Source organism: Nannospalax galili, unplaced genomic scaffold (assembly GCF_000622305.1).
Source record: "Nannospalax galili isolate Female #2095 unplaced genomic scaffold, S.galili_v1.0 scaffold1416, whole genome shotgun sequence".
Lineage (NCBI taxonomy): Eukaryota > Metazoa > Chordata > Mammalia > Rodentia > Spalacidae > Nannospalax > Nannospalax galili.
Genome location: NW_008338643.1, coordinates 434,467 through 451,153, shown reverse-complemented (window position 1 = coordinate 451,153; position 16,687 = coordinate 434,467). Strand labels below are relative to the sequence as shown.

Here is a 16,687-nt window from a genome sequence, read left to right as displayed (position 1 = left end):
CTGGCTGTGTCCTGCCATGCCTCCCCACAACGATGGACTTTTACCCCTCTGGAACCATAAGCTCAACAATAAACTCTTCCTTCTTTAAGTTGGCCACGGCGTTTTATCACAGGAGCAGAAAAGTAACTAATATGGAAACTAAGCTGGAGGTGGGTTGGAACCGTCCTCCCTGCTGGCTAGAATTCATAGTGCCAGAAGGTGCTGTGCAGGCTGTCGGGGGAGAAAAGGCACCAAAGTCCACATTCAGCTGTAGATGCTGCATGCTGCAATACTGAACTGCCTGGCAAGTTATGTCCCCTGGTACAATAGTGGCATAAATGGTTGGGTAGCCAACTGCTTCCTGATTGGATTTAAGGACTGCTCCACAAAAGGGAATATATCGCTAGCACTATAGAACGGGTCAAAGACTAAGGTTAGGGCAGACACAGGCCCTATGGGGACATCTACTAATGGTGTTTTGTCAAATGAAGATGTACTTAAAGTGCCTTCTAAATACCTATGTTTATGCTCATAGACCTGTACAGCTCTCAGTCTTGATCAGAGAAGCCTCTTTTAAGAGTGGATGATGGTCAAAGTGGGGACTCATAACTGGTCAAAGTGCTGAGAGTAAGTGACTGCTGAGTGCTTGGTCCCAAAGGGAATATGCATGCCAACCCTCCCAAGCACAAGGGATCATGTGGAAGAGGAAGCAGATCTGTGGGAACCAAAAATGGGGAGGAGTGTGGTAGGGTGCTGTCTTCTGGACATGACATAACTTTGCAATCATGAATACATAGCATCTGCCACTGCCTGCACTGGTCCTGAAAAAGAAAGAGAGGGAAGGAGGGAGAGGGGGAGAAAGAGAGGCGAAGAAGGGGGGGGGAGAAAGGACAAAGGAAGAGGAACAAAAGGAGGGAGGAAGGGAGGGTGTAAAAATGGGTAGAAGGAATTTGGCTGGAGTGGGAGGGAGATACGAGAGGTTAGGAAGGGTCAATATAATCAGAGTGCATTGTGTTCAAGTAGGATATTACTAAATATTTTACCTAATTAAATTTAAAAGCCATGCTCCATTAAAGAAGTCAGGAACAAATGACCACACGTTGTATGACTCCAACTCTAAATATCCAGGACAAGCAAGCTCACGGAGCCATGAAACAATCTGTGCGGGGCTTTGTGGGCTAGGGCTGAGTGTGCAGAGTGACCCCCAGTGAGCACGCAAGGCCCATATGAGAAGGACAATGCTCAGGAGTTGGATTGTGGTGACCATCACACAGCTCTGTACATTTATGAGAAGGCATACAAGTCTGCATTCGCCATGAGTAAATCTTAGGATATGTGGAGTATATCCCAACAAAGGCAAGAAAGCAGACTTTAAAAAAAGGCATCTGTCCGGAGGGTTTCCATTTATAATTTAAATTAATTTGGGAAAGTGAATTTTGAAGCTGTCACAATATCTCTGGCTTATGATTAGTTTTAGACCTTGGACTACGTTTAGGGTTATGGAGAGAGAGAGTTAGTTCACTGTGATGTATCAATATGTGCATGCATTATACAATAACAAATCAGGGCATTTAACATGCTGTTACCTCACTTACATATTTGATGTTTCACATTGGCCCCTGATGAATCAAGTGTCTACCACACTGGAGGTGTGAAATAGTTATGAAAGTGACTGACTTGTGTGCCTAGTGTCTGACTGAGACTCTGATAGACAGGGAAACAGAGTCACCATCCTGGAGAGGGAGAAGCCCTGTCCCCAGCATCTTGCTCTCATCCTGTAAAGGCTAGCCTTTTCTAAATGCAGACGTCTGTGCTCCCCTGTGTGTGCCTGCCCCCAGTCACATTCCTGGGACTCCTGGGTCACACTGGAGTTTGGACAAAGCTTCAGGTGAAGAATTTGTCAAAGACAAATGGCCAGACCCAGCAAGCAGCCCTGAGCTGAAGAGGCCCAGGATGTGGTACCATGAATCAGCCATGTCCCCCAGGAGCAGAGATGGTACGCTTATTACACTCACCTCGTCATCGATCGCAACATACAGACAACAGGCCTGGCCCCGCAGGCAGCCAAGAAGCAATTTTCAATTTATCTGCAGCAAGTTGAATCCTGGAAACTGCAAAGTAGGAGCAGGTGTACTCCAAATGGAGAGGGAGGAGTTGTGAGCCACTTTTCCTCACCACACCTTACATGAAGGTCAAGGTGGCCTAGTGATCCTCAGCTACAGTCCTAGTGGGAACGCAGGGAGGTATCTCCCTTCCATCATCCTCACAGAACCAAGCCAAGGCTAGGCAAATGCTTGTCAACAGTTGAACAAAAGAATTACTACAGCAGGGATATCAAGCAGGGATTCAACTCATTTTAAAACTAGGATGAGATAATTAAATGGTTCACCCTGTACTAGTTACAGAAAAAGTGTCTAATATGACATTGACTCTTCAGTATGATCCAATTTTATTATACTTTGTATGTGTGTAATTTTGATAGTACCTCTAGAATATGTTAGTAAAATATTACTTCTTTTTGGCAGATGGAGGGCTGTTTCATTTATGTTTTTAATCTTCTAATTTTTCTGTGTGGAACACTCATTTATTAACAAGTAAAGCATCAAAACTGAAGACTGAGCCTAGCACTTTCTTCTCTATCCCCAAAGTGCTTGGAGGGCTCGAATGTAGAGAATTCCCGGGATCTGTCACTGTGATTCCCTTGACCTGAAACACTCAGAGAGATCCAAATGTCAGCATGAACAGGACCAAAAACATATCTATGTCTTGTAATGTCACTTTTGTGTGTCTAATATTGTTCTGTGACTCCTTTTATACCTTAGGACATAGTGCTCACCTTATAGTGGTTTATGAATGCTTATTAAAATCTGTGTTGGAAAGGGAATCAAAGCTAAAATGGAGAAAGCTATCATGAGAAGCAAATATCACAGTTACCTAGTGGAACATCTGTTTGCCTCTACCTTGCTCACTCGGGCACCTGCAGTAAACTCTGTTGTCAAACAACATCCTGACACTTGCCCTAAATATCTGCCTCTGTGAGCATGCCTGCAGAGGGAATTTTCTCTCTGTGTTTCTTCGTGGGGCATGTAAGCACCTGTGCTGGTAATCATGTAGGCCGTAACTTAAACAACACCTAAACACAGTGCAGATGTTGTATGAACGGTAAACTGTACTGTTTGGGGGCTGGAGATAACATAAACAATTCTGTGCATGTCCAGTACTCATGGGATCTTTTCTCCGATGTTTTCTGTCTGATTAGTTGAGTCCACAGAGCCTGTGCAGACAGAGGGAAGGTCTAGTGAATGTTGACTCCCTGGGAATTTTTTCTTCTCAGCAGGTACAAATGTGATCATGTAAGTCCTGTAGTTTAGTTCATGGGATATTGTGGTTACTTCTCTCATAAGGTGAACATCAGTTATAGGAATCACCATGGTCCTCTCACAAGCCCTGCCCCTCTGTTACACATTTGTACAAGGGACCCCTGCTAATCTTCTCATTTGGAATCTGGAAGATGGCTCCTCTAGCTGGAACATCCCCTGTAAGGAGACTTGGTTCACACGGCACCAGGTCATCAGACCCTGTGCTGGCAGCAAGAGCAGGTGCCTTGGCTGGTGCTGCCTCACGGGGCCGGTGAAGCTCATAAGGACCTTCTGCGCTGTCAGTGAGGAAACACATGAGAGCTGTGGTTCGTGCTGTGGAGCTGTCTGCCTTTGCACTTAGGACAGGCATGGCCTGCGGCTTAGGTGTCCAGGTGAAAGAAGACAGACGTAATCAGTGGCAAGAGGGAAGGTTAACATCCCAGCCAAATCTGGACACGCACAGACCAAAAGGGCCTCCACCCAGGACGTATGGGAGCCTCATAAAAAAGGGATGGCGAGTCCGTGGTTCTTGAGCAAAGAAGAATTAAGCTAGAAAATCCCAGTGAAACAACCCGTTGTGAACCCTAAACTTTGCGTCTAAGCTGAGAACATTTGGTGATGATAACAGAGAGAAAACACCACCAAAAACCTTCTGGGTAAAGGAGGAGAGCTCTCTAGACACCACTCAGTCTGGAAGACCCCCTTTTCCCTAAAGTCAGAAAGGCCTATGAAAGTCCCACCTGTTACATCAAGGCATGCTTGCCTATCAAAGTCATTGCTCCATTCCGTACATACTGCGCACTGCTGGAGAACCAATCCCCAGCGTTTCCAGGCCTTCAATGACTATTATTCTCTCTCTCTCTCTCCCTCCCTCCCTCCCTCCCTTGTCCCCTTCCCTCCCTTCTTCTCTCTACTCCCTTGATCCCTCCCTTTCTTCTTTCCCGTCTTCCCATCCTCCTCACGCCCCCCTCCTTTCTTTTTAATGTGAGGTCTCACTGACAGGGGGCCTGTGTAATACAGTCTGTTCTTGAATTTGCAATCCTCCTGCCTGAGTTTCTCAAGTGCTAGGATTAAACATGTGCACCACAACATCTAGTGCCATGATTCTTTTACTTAAGGGGGTGGGGTTTGAGACAGGGCCTCTTGGAGCCCCAGTTGGCCTGGAACTCACTATGCAGACCAGGCTGGCTTCGATCTCACAGAGATCTGTCTGCCTCTGCTTCCCAAGTGCCAGAGTTAAAGGCATATACTACCATGCCCAGTGTTCAATGTCATAATTCTTAAAGTATCAAATAAGCTGGAGGAAGGGAACTAGCACCTGGCATCTAGACGGGTATCAGAACCATCTGGTGGACACCTAGCATATATTCCTGCCTTAACTCCCAGGTAGTCCCGATGCTAGAGAAAGATGTGGACCTCACCTTGGTTCTTCTGGGCATTACAGGAAGGGTCACCAGGGCCATTCCACCCCCTAGTGATAGATGGGCAGCTTCTCCTACGGTGGACCAAGTCATCCCAGAAAGTCTACACAACGAAGAGAAGTTGAGGTAACCTTTTCTCCCAAAATGTCACCACAGCTCAGCAGAGCTGCTGAGACACAAAGGCCAGATAGGTAACATGCCACATTGGACTCACTGGCTTCACACAGAAAATGTTAGTTCTTTTTTAAATTTTATTTTATTTTTTATGAGACTAGAGAGATGGTTCAACACTTAAGAGCATGGTTAAGAGTCCTCTTGCAGCTGGAGAGATGGCTCAGCACTTAAGAACACTGGCTACTCTTGCAGAAGAACCAGGTTCGAATTCCAGCACCCACATGGCAGCTAACAACTGCCTGTAACTCCAGTTCCAGGGATTCCGACACGCCTACAAGCAGGCAATACAAGCATACATATAAAATGAAAATAATAAATAAAATATATATCAAAAAAGAGTCCTCTTGCAGAGCACCCGGGTTCAGTGCCCAGCACTTGTACCAGATAACTCACAACTGCCTATAACTCCAGTTCCAAAGAATCTGACACCCTCTAGCCTCCTCAGGCACCTGCATGCAGGTGGTGCGCAAAAACCCATGCAGACACACACACACGCACACACACACACACACACACACACACACACGACTCTTTTAAAAATTATTTTAGTCACACACACACACACACACACACACACACACACACACACACGACTCTTTTAAAAATTACTTTAGTTTTAATTAGTATGCAAAGTAACAAGTCTCCTTACGGTGTCCCCTGCGTACTTCACCTGGGTTGTTCCTTACACTGGCTCCTTTCCCTTTGCTCCCTGCTCCCACCCCTCTTTGCGTGCCCCCCAATATTCCCCTTTCCACATTCATGTTACACCTGTTCTATTTTCCTCCCCATCCCACTCTCCTTTTTTTTCCTTTTTTTCTTGTAAAAAATTTTGATTTACTTTTATTTTATGTGGATGAGTGAATTGCCTGCATGTATGTAAGTGCACCCATGAGTGCAAAGCCCTAGGAGGTCAGACAAGGAATTAGATTCCCTGGAACTAGAGTTAGGATGGTTGTTAGTTGTCATGTGGGTGCTGGGAACCAAACCTGGGTCCTCTGTGAGAGCAGCCAGTGCTCTACCCACCGAGCCATCTCCCCAGCCCTGAACTTCACTTCCTTAAAGTCTCTTTTCTCCTTTTCATGGGCCCCTTTCTTTTCTCTGACATATACCCACACTTGCTCTCCCATAAATATACATATATCAAAATTAGAAGCTAGGATCTGCAAATTGAAAGAGAACACGTGTTATTTGTCATTCTGAGCCTGGGTTATCTCACTTAATAGAAGAGTTTTCATTTCCATCCACTTTTCTGGAAATTTCATAATTTCATTCAGAAGAGGTTATTGCTTACTTCCTGCAGTCTGTTGCTGTCTGGGTCATGCTCCTAGGCTGGGCAATCTGCCACAGGATAGCTTGGCATTTAGGTGGCTTTGGTCTTGTGACACCTCCATGTCGCTCTTGTATGACATGACGTGTGTCAGGGAAGAACCCAGGTGGAGACTTTTGTTCTCATTACAATGACCAACGGGAATCACATGGCCATTATATATATATATGTAAAAGTTAGATATAGGAGGCAGGGAAGAAGTGTGACCTCCCTTGTGCCCCAAGAAAGAGGACGGAGAGTCATCAGTTAACAGTCATAGTCTGTACCATGGTGACTTGCTTCTGTGCTGCTTCCCATTGCACTGTATCTCCAGGGAAGTATGGAGGGGCTGGACAGCCTAGACAGCCATGCTATCAGAATACACACCTATCCAGTGACAGGGTGACGGTGCCAACAGGATGCAAACGGCAACACATTTTCCATTGTATTATTTCAATCATTGGAATGTTATTTAGTACTATGATTGTTGGATCATTTAAACAGAACAGATAATCTTCAAATGTGATAACACGCACACACACACACACACACACACACACACACACCCCAGTAAGCATTTGTCAAACTTGGGAATACTCCAAATAAAACCAATGTTCTGTTGATAGCATCATATCTATGTCAGCTTCCAGGTTTTACTAACATATTCTAAAGCAGATTTTAATATTGAGGGAAGCTGGGTAAATGGTATGAGGGAGTTTTCTGTATTATATACATGTATTATATACATGTCAAGGTAAAAATAGAACCAGAGATGATTCTGCATCCAGGACCTTTGTCCCGTGTCCTCTGTAAATGTCCCAACATGAGCTGTGAGAGAAGTCGTCTGAATGAAGCGAGCGTTTGCTGGAAAACCAGGAAACGTGAGTAATGTGCCTGGGAGATGGCAGGACCTGCCTGTCTGTACTTTCATTCTCTGTGGAAACAGATGAAATCTCTTCACCAAATGTTAAAATAAAGGCTAGTCAGGCCCCACTCGCTTGCCCTTCAGTGCAGGTAATAAGCGGGAACCCAGGTGCATTGCATTTCTCTTTAAATTCTTGGGATTTCAGTGACAGACCCAGGCTCTCATCTGTCACCAAACTATTCAAGGCAGGCCCATTACTTTAGCACCACAATAAAATGAAGGACATCAGGATAATCTGTCAAAAGAAAAGCAGCTGGGAGCCCCACCCCGCACCAGAGGCTGCTCTCATCTGCTCAGAACCTTTAAAAATCTATGCCCCAGCTCTTCTCCCCAAAGTCCTTATTTGCCCAATAAAATAAATTTAAAGTGCATAAACGTATATTAAAAATATCTAAGCAAACACTTGCAGCTAAATAATGCTCACCCAGATGTGCCTACAATTTTTTTATCGTTAGACATCCTATTCTCCCAAGTAAATATTTCACTGAAAATGCTCCCTGAACAGTTGTTATCTCGATATCTTCACAACGGAATATTTTGTGCTCTATGCATATAAATCCTGTAAATAACCAGCCATTTTCCCAAGGAGATCACTGACTTTCTGCATTTTGCAAAGGCCTCTCCATAGCACCAGGGCAGACAGCGGACACTGCTTAGCAGAGTGGGGCCCAGAGTCTGGGTGACCAGCCATTCCCATGCAGTACTTGGACCCTGAGTCAGAAGGCTCCCCACAGGACTAGTAAGAGTGTCTCATGTGACAGAGAAGGAAGTCAAATCTGAAGTCACATAGACCTTATTCTTAAAGTCCCTTTCTTCCACTTATGTGACTTTGGACAAAGCATTTAATGTCCCTTCTATAAGGTGAGCAATGAGGATGGTAGCTGTTGCTTATGAGCGTGGCATGACCAGTCATCCGATAATATTTTGCAGAACTTCAAGAAGAGCTCGGCAAGGGACAGGTCAACTAGATGGTGAGGTGGTCAGGGCACCCTGTGTGTCTAAGGTCATCCCTCTAAAAGACTGTCCCCTGTCACAAAGATCCAATGTGAACTCTGGCCAAGATTTGACATTCAGTGTGATGTTAAAAATATTCTGTCTTTTACTCTATACAAGTGCTTCCCAAGCTCAACATTTACATGGGGAGAGGGCTGGGCAAACATGGGACCCTGGGTCTCACTCCGAGTTTCTCACTCACAAGTCTGCATTTCTCTAACAAGTTCCTAGGTGATGTGGACCCCGCTACAAGAACTTCCACTCTAGAACAAGAGCCTTCAAACCTTTTCTGTGAAGCCAAAAAAGTCACTATGGCAGATGGCAGGTCACACAGTTTCTGTATAATCATTTAGCTCCGCCATGGTCCCACAAAGAAGTCATAGGCTTGTTTATCGATGGACACTGAAGTTTGAATCTCATCAAATTTCAACATCACAAGGTATTATTTTTCTTTTGATTTTCCCTCAACTGTTTAAAAATTCCAAAACCAGGGCTGGGCAGATGCTCAGAGGTTAAGAGCACAGGACCAGGGTTCAGTTCCCAGCACCCACATGACAGCTAATAACCATCTGTAACTCCAGTTCCAGGGAGTCCAATGCCCTCTTCTGACCTCTGTGGGCATTGCATGACATGGGCACACTAGCATACATGCAGACAATACACTTATACACATAAAATAAAAATAATAAAATAATATTTTTAAAATTCAAAAACCATTCTTAGCCATGGGCTACAGAAAAACAGGCCATAGGCTGGATTCAACCCTTGGGCTGTGATGTGTGAACAAAACAGACCGGAATGTGCAAAGCTCTGAGCTCCTTTGGATGGAGTATCTCGGTTTGTTCTCTCACGTGTTTCTGAATGGAATGGGCCCATCTGCACATCCACCATGCTCCCTGCTAGCCCGTCCCAGCCCAGTTAATACTGGACTAGCCACTGGGGCCTCACCAGCTCCCCTCTTGACACCCCCAGCCCAGCCCAGCCCTCTCTCAGCTTCATTTCTGCTCTTTTTATAGCTTTACACAAATTTGTCTCTGTGGTGAATTTACAGCACGCACTGCTTGTCTGAACTATTTAAAGGCACAATATTCTTGACTGTGCCATAAAGCTTTCCCATTCTGTGTGTTTTATTTCTCAGTTTGAGGGCTTTCTATGAAATCCGCAGCTAGGCGGAAGGAAATCATTTGCATACTTGGCCCCGTCCACCTGGAATTCCTTAATTTTAGGGATTAGCAAAATGAGTCTAATAAAACGTGGAGGCCCTGGTTAATCATCCCTGTAAAGTCCCTTCATTACCTGTTACGGGTGCCCAATCCAGGGACTCACATCAGGAAATTCACATTGTGTAGGTTAGTCACTGCAATTTTATGAACTGATTTGTAATTTTACATGACACAGTTTTTGTTTTTAGTGTTCCTGGAAGTTCAGTGGCTCTTTTTCTGCCCCCAGCCCATTTTCAAGAGGATGCCTTTAAGGATTTTCACAGAAATGTTCCTCAGGTGACCAGTGTAAGATGCATCACAATCGTGAGAGCTGGACTCTCAGGAGCTGCTGTGTTATTATTTGAGATGCGCCACTCTAGGTTAACGTTGCTTCTGGAGTCTCCCTCCAGAGCTTTCTGGATACTTCTCAGAACTTCCATATCCTATTCATCTCCCCTTCCTAAGCACAGAATCAACAACACTTCATTGACTCCTTCTTAGGAAAATCTGATGAAGGTCAGTCAACAGTGCAGCTGCCATGGATGCTTTTCTGGAAGGACCAGGAACACCCTCATCAGCTGCCTGTCAAAGTGTTTGCAGTTTCAGGTTCCACATGCAACTCCTTACAGAATCGGGAAGGCATCAACTGGTCCTACCAAAGTCGGCAGTCCCCATAACTGGAGACAAAAACAAAACAAAACTCCTCAGTCAAAGCTCTCTGCAAATTTCCCCCAGAACATAACTAGGAAGTCAGACCCTGAGAAGAGAGCCAGCCCCACAGTTGCCTCAAGTCAGGAGTTACAATCGGGCTAGCTCAAGGTGAGTAACACACGCTGGGATGCTGTTTACAGGAAATGAGCAATTTATTTTATTATCCAAATTTTAAACCCTTTTAATATGCCTCCCCAGAAGATGTCTGATTTAGAAAATTGCAGACGAGAACTCAGGAAGGGACAGGAGGCACTAGAGAATTTTTAGCATCACCAAGGTCAAGGTCAGATTGAAAAATAAAACTTTAGAGACAGCCTGATTAAGGGATCCTCATTTTATTGTTAGAAGAAATAGGAAAACTATGAACTGAAAGGGAAAATGTAAGATCACATTCAGTGACAGCAGTAAATTTAATAAATTACTATATATGGTGACAAATGTATAAAATGTTTCTGGAAGATTAAAATTTGCCAGCAGCAGCCAGTGGAACGGAGAACGCTCTTTTTATTGTGTCCTTTCTGGTCTGTTCACATCTTTAAAATTTTTTTGTCTAACCTATTTTTATTTTATGTTATGTCTGCATGTATGTAAGTTTGCACATGTCGTGCAATGCCCAAGGAAGGCAGAAGAGGGCGTTGACTCTCCTGGAACTGGGGAATCCCCTGGAACTGAGTTACGGAAAGTTGTTAGCTGTCATGTGGGTACTGGGATTTGAACTCATGTCTTCTGTAAGAGTAGCCAGTGCCCTTAAGCCATCTCTCTAGCCCTCTGTTCACATCTTTTCAATCAACCTGTACAATTTTTATTTTTTAGATCATCAGGTTATGTGTGGGTGCCAAAATTTTCTTCACAATTACCTATAATTTATCCAGCAATTTTTTTTGAAGCAGTCTTTTGAGGACCTTATTAAGTTCCACACTTCAATTTATTTTTGATTCCAGAATTTTATCCAATGTGTTTTGATCATATTCTAACCCCCTCCCTCACCCCACTTTACCACCCCCCATTTCATGTTATCCTTTATCATCTCTCCTTTTCTAATTTTTAAATATTTTATTTATTCATTTTTAATTTTTTGCTTTTGAAAGGCCTATAGAGTTCGTTCTATAGCTCCCTCATGCTCCTAGGTGTAGGTCTATGCCCTGGAGTCTGGTCAACCTACCAGGCATCATACCTGAGAAAAACAGATTCTTCCTCTCCCCAAATCCATCAGTTGCCAATAGATACTCAGGTAGGGCCATATTTTTAAAAATATATATATTTCTTTATCTTGGAGGGACTTTCATATCACAGCATGAGTGTAGAGGTCAGAGGACAATTTGTGGGAGTTGGTTCTCGCTGTCTAACATGTGGGTTCCAGGGAATAAACTTAGGTCATCAACATCTTTACCTACTGAACCATTTTACCATCCCATAAATCCATTATTTTAAGATGAGGCAAAGGAACATGAATTTATGCTTGAATTTTAATTCATAAGTAAGTCATATTCTCATGTGTGTAAGGCATATGCAAGTGCATCAGGAACACATTTAAAGAGGCTCTGGGTTACTAGGGACATCCAAGTTGCTTAGCCAAACACTGCCCTGAGGACTGTCTTTACAATTCAGCGATTTCTGTCTTCATCCATCAGACAGTAACAGCACCCCATGAAGGTGGGAAAAAATATTCAAACACAAACATTGCCCCAGCTCCAGGAGAACACTTGGTTCCCATTGGAACCTCTTGATAATTGCTTTATCACTCTTATATTTGATGGAGACAAGGTATCACTCTGTTGCCCAGGCTAGACTCATACTTGTGGTGATCCTCCTACACCAACCTTCTCCGTGCTGGGATTACAGGCATGAATCACCTGTCTCAGCTTGCCCTAGCACCCATGAAGATCCTGGACTGGACTAAGGTTAAGAAGGATCAGGAAGAACCTTAACCTACCCCTCTGTGTGGGACATCAGGAGCTGGAACTGAGAGGTGTGACATGGCTTGTCCCAGATAAGGTCAGAGTGAACTCTCACTCAGCTTGTTCTCTCTCCATCACTGAGAATCACAGAGTTGGTTAGCTCACTCTGACTGTTAGTTAATCCAAGCAATCCGTCTTGTGTAGAAAAGAAAGCAAGTTCGGAGAAAAAGGAAGCAGGGAAGTTTGGTTGCAATGTGTGCTAGATAGCGTTAGATGTCAACATGACACACCTGGGTAGAGGGAGCCTCAACTGGGGAATTTCCTCTATTAGACTAGCCTGTGGCCATATCTATGTGTTGGGGACCCCTGTTGTGTAAAGTAGCAGTCTCTCCATGTCCGGATAGCCCATGGGCTCGGCTTCATATGCAGAGACTCCTTTTTCAGCAGGGTGCCTTCCCGGCATCTTCCTGACTCATCTTTTGAAGTAGTCATGGCCTCTGGCTCTGAAACTGCCAGCTTTTCCTGTGTGATTTTTCAGGCAGTCTGGCAGCCTGGCAGGAACCCACTTCCACATGTAAATAGGGGATCCCACAAAGTACCTATCAGCTAAGGCTTTTACCACTACCCCCACAGTATAAAGTATCCTGGTTTTCCCTCAATAATTGAAGCTGGATCACTAAGACTTGGAGCCGAGCTGAGTCACTGAATAAAGGAGCTGTACCACTGACTGAGCTGAGTCCTGTGTCTTACTGCCTACGATCCAGCCTTCCTGGAGAGGGCTTTCTCTTTGTAAGCCACGACTCACGGAAACCCAGGTTTAGCCGTCCCGCACCTTCCTGTGTAATCCGGCAGCTGACGGATCTCGCACCTCGAGGAAGTGTACGGGTGAAATTGGGGCGGAACCCGACCGGGCCAGCCCTGGTAGCAGAGAGCTTCAGCAGCGGAGAAGCAGCGGAGAAGCAGGGACCCGCCAGCATCGCGGAACAGACGCGGACTCCCAGGTGCACACAGGAGACCGGCGCCACACTAGCAGCTGGTGCCCCGAGATCCCTGCGCACCCCATATCTATGGGGTATCTTCTTGATTGTTGAGTGATGTGGGAGGGCCCAGCCCACTGTGGGTGGTGCCACCCCTGGGCAGGTGGGCCTGTGTTGCATACGAAAGCAGGCTGAGCAGGGGCCAGGGGAGCAAGCCAGTAAGCAGAGCTCCTCCATGGCCTGTGCTTCAGCTCCTACCTCCAGGTTCCTGCTCTGAGTTCCTACCTTGGGCTCCCTGATGAACTGTGACCCAGAAGATGTAAGCCAAGTAAAGCCTTTCCTCCCCAAGGTGGTACTTGTCAGAGTGCTTTGTCACAGCAATGAAGCAACAAACAAGAACATCATGCAAGGCAAGGCATCCTGTGTTCCCTTCTTCCCCTAGTATCTGGGCCACAGCTGAAGAGCAAGCTGAAAGTTCAGTATTTAGTAAGGAGATGGGGCAGGCCTAGAAATCAGACCCAGCTCAGCCAGAGTCTGTGACTATTTCCCACTGTTTGTAAAATAGCAATGATGTCCTGTCACTTTCTGTAGAATGAATACAAAGAACCTCGCACATGTTCATATCCCAACACATAGCACTTCCTTTCTCTTTACTAAAACTGTATCTGTTTAATCCCAAGGGAAACCTCTAGCTGAGCTGGGAATTATTCCCAAGTCTGAGTCCACAATACACACCTGGACTTTCCAAACCACCAACCTTTTAAATGACTCCACAGATCTGGAAAACTACTTACCTCAAGCTTTTGCTAAGCAAATACAGAGATTTTGAAAGTCAGTGCAGCTCATAGATTATATGAATTAGGAAAGAAAGTAGGGAAATTCTGTGCTTGTCACAGGAAAAAGGGAGGGGCAGGAGGTGGAACGTCTTGAGCTTTAAATATGCATGAAGCAAGGGCTATCTGCACTTAGCACATGCTTTCTCATTAGATTTAAGTTAGCTTAGAGGTGGATGTTAGTACAGGGAATAACCAGAGGACATCTGAGAACATTCACTCTAAAGACACATGGTTTACCAGAGTGAAGGAAAAGAGAAACTTCCCAACACACTACAGTTTTCCTGACTTGGGAAAAATAATAAGTAACTGACTATGTTGAGAGACTATGGAACCTTCTGGATATGGGGCCTAGCTGGGGGTGGAGCTTAATGGTGATAGGCTAGCTCTGCTTCCTGGTCTGTCAAGTGGAGTTCCAGCTGTACATTCCCACCACCACCCTGACCTTCCCCATGCCTTCTCCACCATGATGGACTGTATCCCCTCAAACTGTGAGCAAAATAAACCCTTCTACTGTTAGGTCACTTGGATCAGGTTTCCCATCATAACACAAAGTAACAGATACAGATCCCGTTCCCTCTGATGCAGTAAGACTAGGGAAGCACCGTGGTCGAATCAATAGTTGCTGTTTATCACCTGTTTACAATTTATGCTGTTTGTGGTCTTGAAGATTTGGAAATTTGTTTTTTCTCTCTCTTCCTCCATATTCTGCTCCCTTTAAGTCAAGAAGGGAAACGTCTATTTGAGTTTCCCTCCTAACCCTCTTCCCTTTCACCTACTAAAGAAAAGCCACAAACCTGGTTGCCTAATGTGTTTACATTCTATCACCTGAATAACAAAAGATTCAATTTGACTGTAAACCACCATACCGAAAGGTAAGGTGGCAACTGGTCTCTTAGTACTACATGGAAAGGTCACAGGGATGGAGCAGTGGTGGCTACCACAGATGCCGGCTGGATATTTACCAAACCCACTCCTCTTTCATGGCACACAGCTAGCCTGCAATGCCAACTTCTCTTACAGTTATTTATGACCAAGATTCTGAGTTCTCAATAAGGAAAGGATAAAGTGACATGTGCCACCTAGAATGGCACACAACCTCCCAGAGTCCTACTCATTCCTCACATGGCTCTTGCTCTTCCCAGTCTACCAGATGGAAATCCACATGCATCCAGAGCCACCAAATATGATAAGACAGGACCACTGACTTGCCATTTGGAAAGGAGCTCTCTACTGCTCAAGAAGACCAGGTGGGGATTTTATGTAAGTGAGAAACTTTTTCCATAAAACCTTAGGCTTTTGGTGGTAACCGTTTGTCATGGTGATTCTGACTCTAATGAGTGCCGTTACGCCTGGCACCGTCAATTCTCTCAGCAAGGAGTGAGACCAATGCCAACACAACACTGCTTACATAGCTGGGATGGCTATGTGGGCAGCATACCAGGGCCAGGATGCTGGCTTGTGACAGTGGCCTGGGGCCTTTTAGGCACTCTCCTCCAACCCAGGATGTTGATGCTCCTATCCATCTTATCTCATGGTCAAAATATGGCCATTGTGTCTGCACAGTTCAGCATTCAAGTTCTCCAAATCTAAAGGAAGAAGAAAGGCATTAGAAGAATGGGGTTAATACTAATATCAGTATAGAAAAAAAGCTTTCCCCAGACATCTTAGCTCATGTTTCATTGGTTATAACTGAATCAGTCACCTGTCTACCTCAAATAGTCAGTAGTCTGATACAATAAATAATAACAGCAAGCACGCTAAGGTCTACGCTCCTTTTTTAAAATTTTCTTTTTCTTTTAGACAGTCTCCTTACATAGACCAGTTTGACCTCAAACTCTTGATTCCCTCCTCCTCCTGCTTCAGCACCTGAGTGCTAAGATTACAAATGTATACCACCACACTTAACCCGTGGTACTTTCTATAAAGAAGAGAGGGCTAGGTAATTAGCAATGTCTTAGTAACATACATAACACAGGATTTTAACAAAGAAAAGTTACCAAAAGCTTTATGCTTGGCCATTGCCTTGCCCAGAGCTCCTCATGCTTCCTCTGTCCAAACAAACTCATCTGATTGGCCACTGTCTGATTCCCACACCACCCTGGAATGCAACACATATATGCTTTTTAATACCTAATCCCAAACTTGTAATAAATTAGAAAATGATGCTTTTCGTTGACTTAGCATCTTTGATGCAGCATTGGGAAAGCTTATCTATGGAAAGAAAATGTCATTTCACAACACCAAGCTCGGCTGGGTCTTCACCACCCTTCCTCGCTGCCTCCTACCAACTCAGCTCCATTCCTCCGTCTCTGAACATGAGTCTCAGCTTCTGAGTGCGCTACTTCAGTAGTGAAAGGTAGGGTCTGGGACTCCCCGAGGCAGAGTGCTTTTGTCCAGTTGCTCATGAAGAGTTAGAGAAGGCCTTGTTGTGGCCCACGGAAGGCCCGCCCACCAGTAAGAGAAGTATTCCATTCATTTTGAAGTGGGGCTTTGTAAGTTTGGTTTCGCAGACTGCTCATCTTAATCTTGCAGAAGAGAAATAGCTATGTTTAAATGAGGTAAAACTTTCCCTAAGATTAGCCACCAACCCAAGGTAGCATGCCAGGTTCCTCTAACAATGTGAGGCTGCAGTCACTATTTCCTACTGGACAGTCATAAACTGCATTGGGTAACAATGGAGAGGAGACACAAAGTATTGCCTGTGGTCTGAGGAGACTACGTCATCATGAGTCTTCAAAAAGAACTCAAGTAAGGAAGCAAGTGGGATGCTGAGGCAGGAGGTGGTGGGTTCTAGACTACAGTAGGCTATATACATTGAGATCTTTACTCAAGAAGAAAGATGAAGAGGGGGAGGAGGGGGAGGAGGGGAGAAGGGGAAGGAAGGAGAGGAATGGAGGAGGGGGAGG

General features: G+C 44.9%; 1 pseudogene; it reads left to right on the top strand.

Moving 5' to 3' along the window:
- The first annotated feature begins 4,733 nt into the window (after window positions 1-4,733).
- Window positions 4,734-16,687, top strand: part of LOC103734300 — a 13,863-nt pseudogene continuing 1,909 nt past the window's right edge.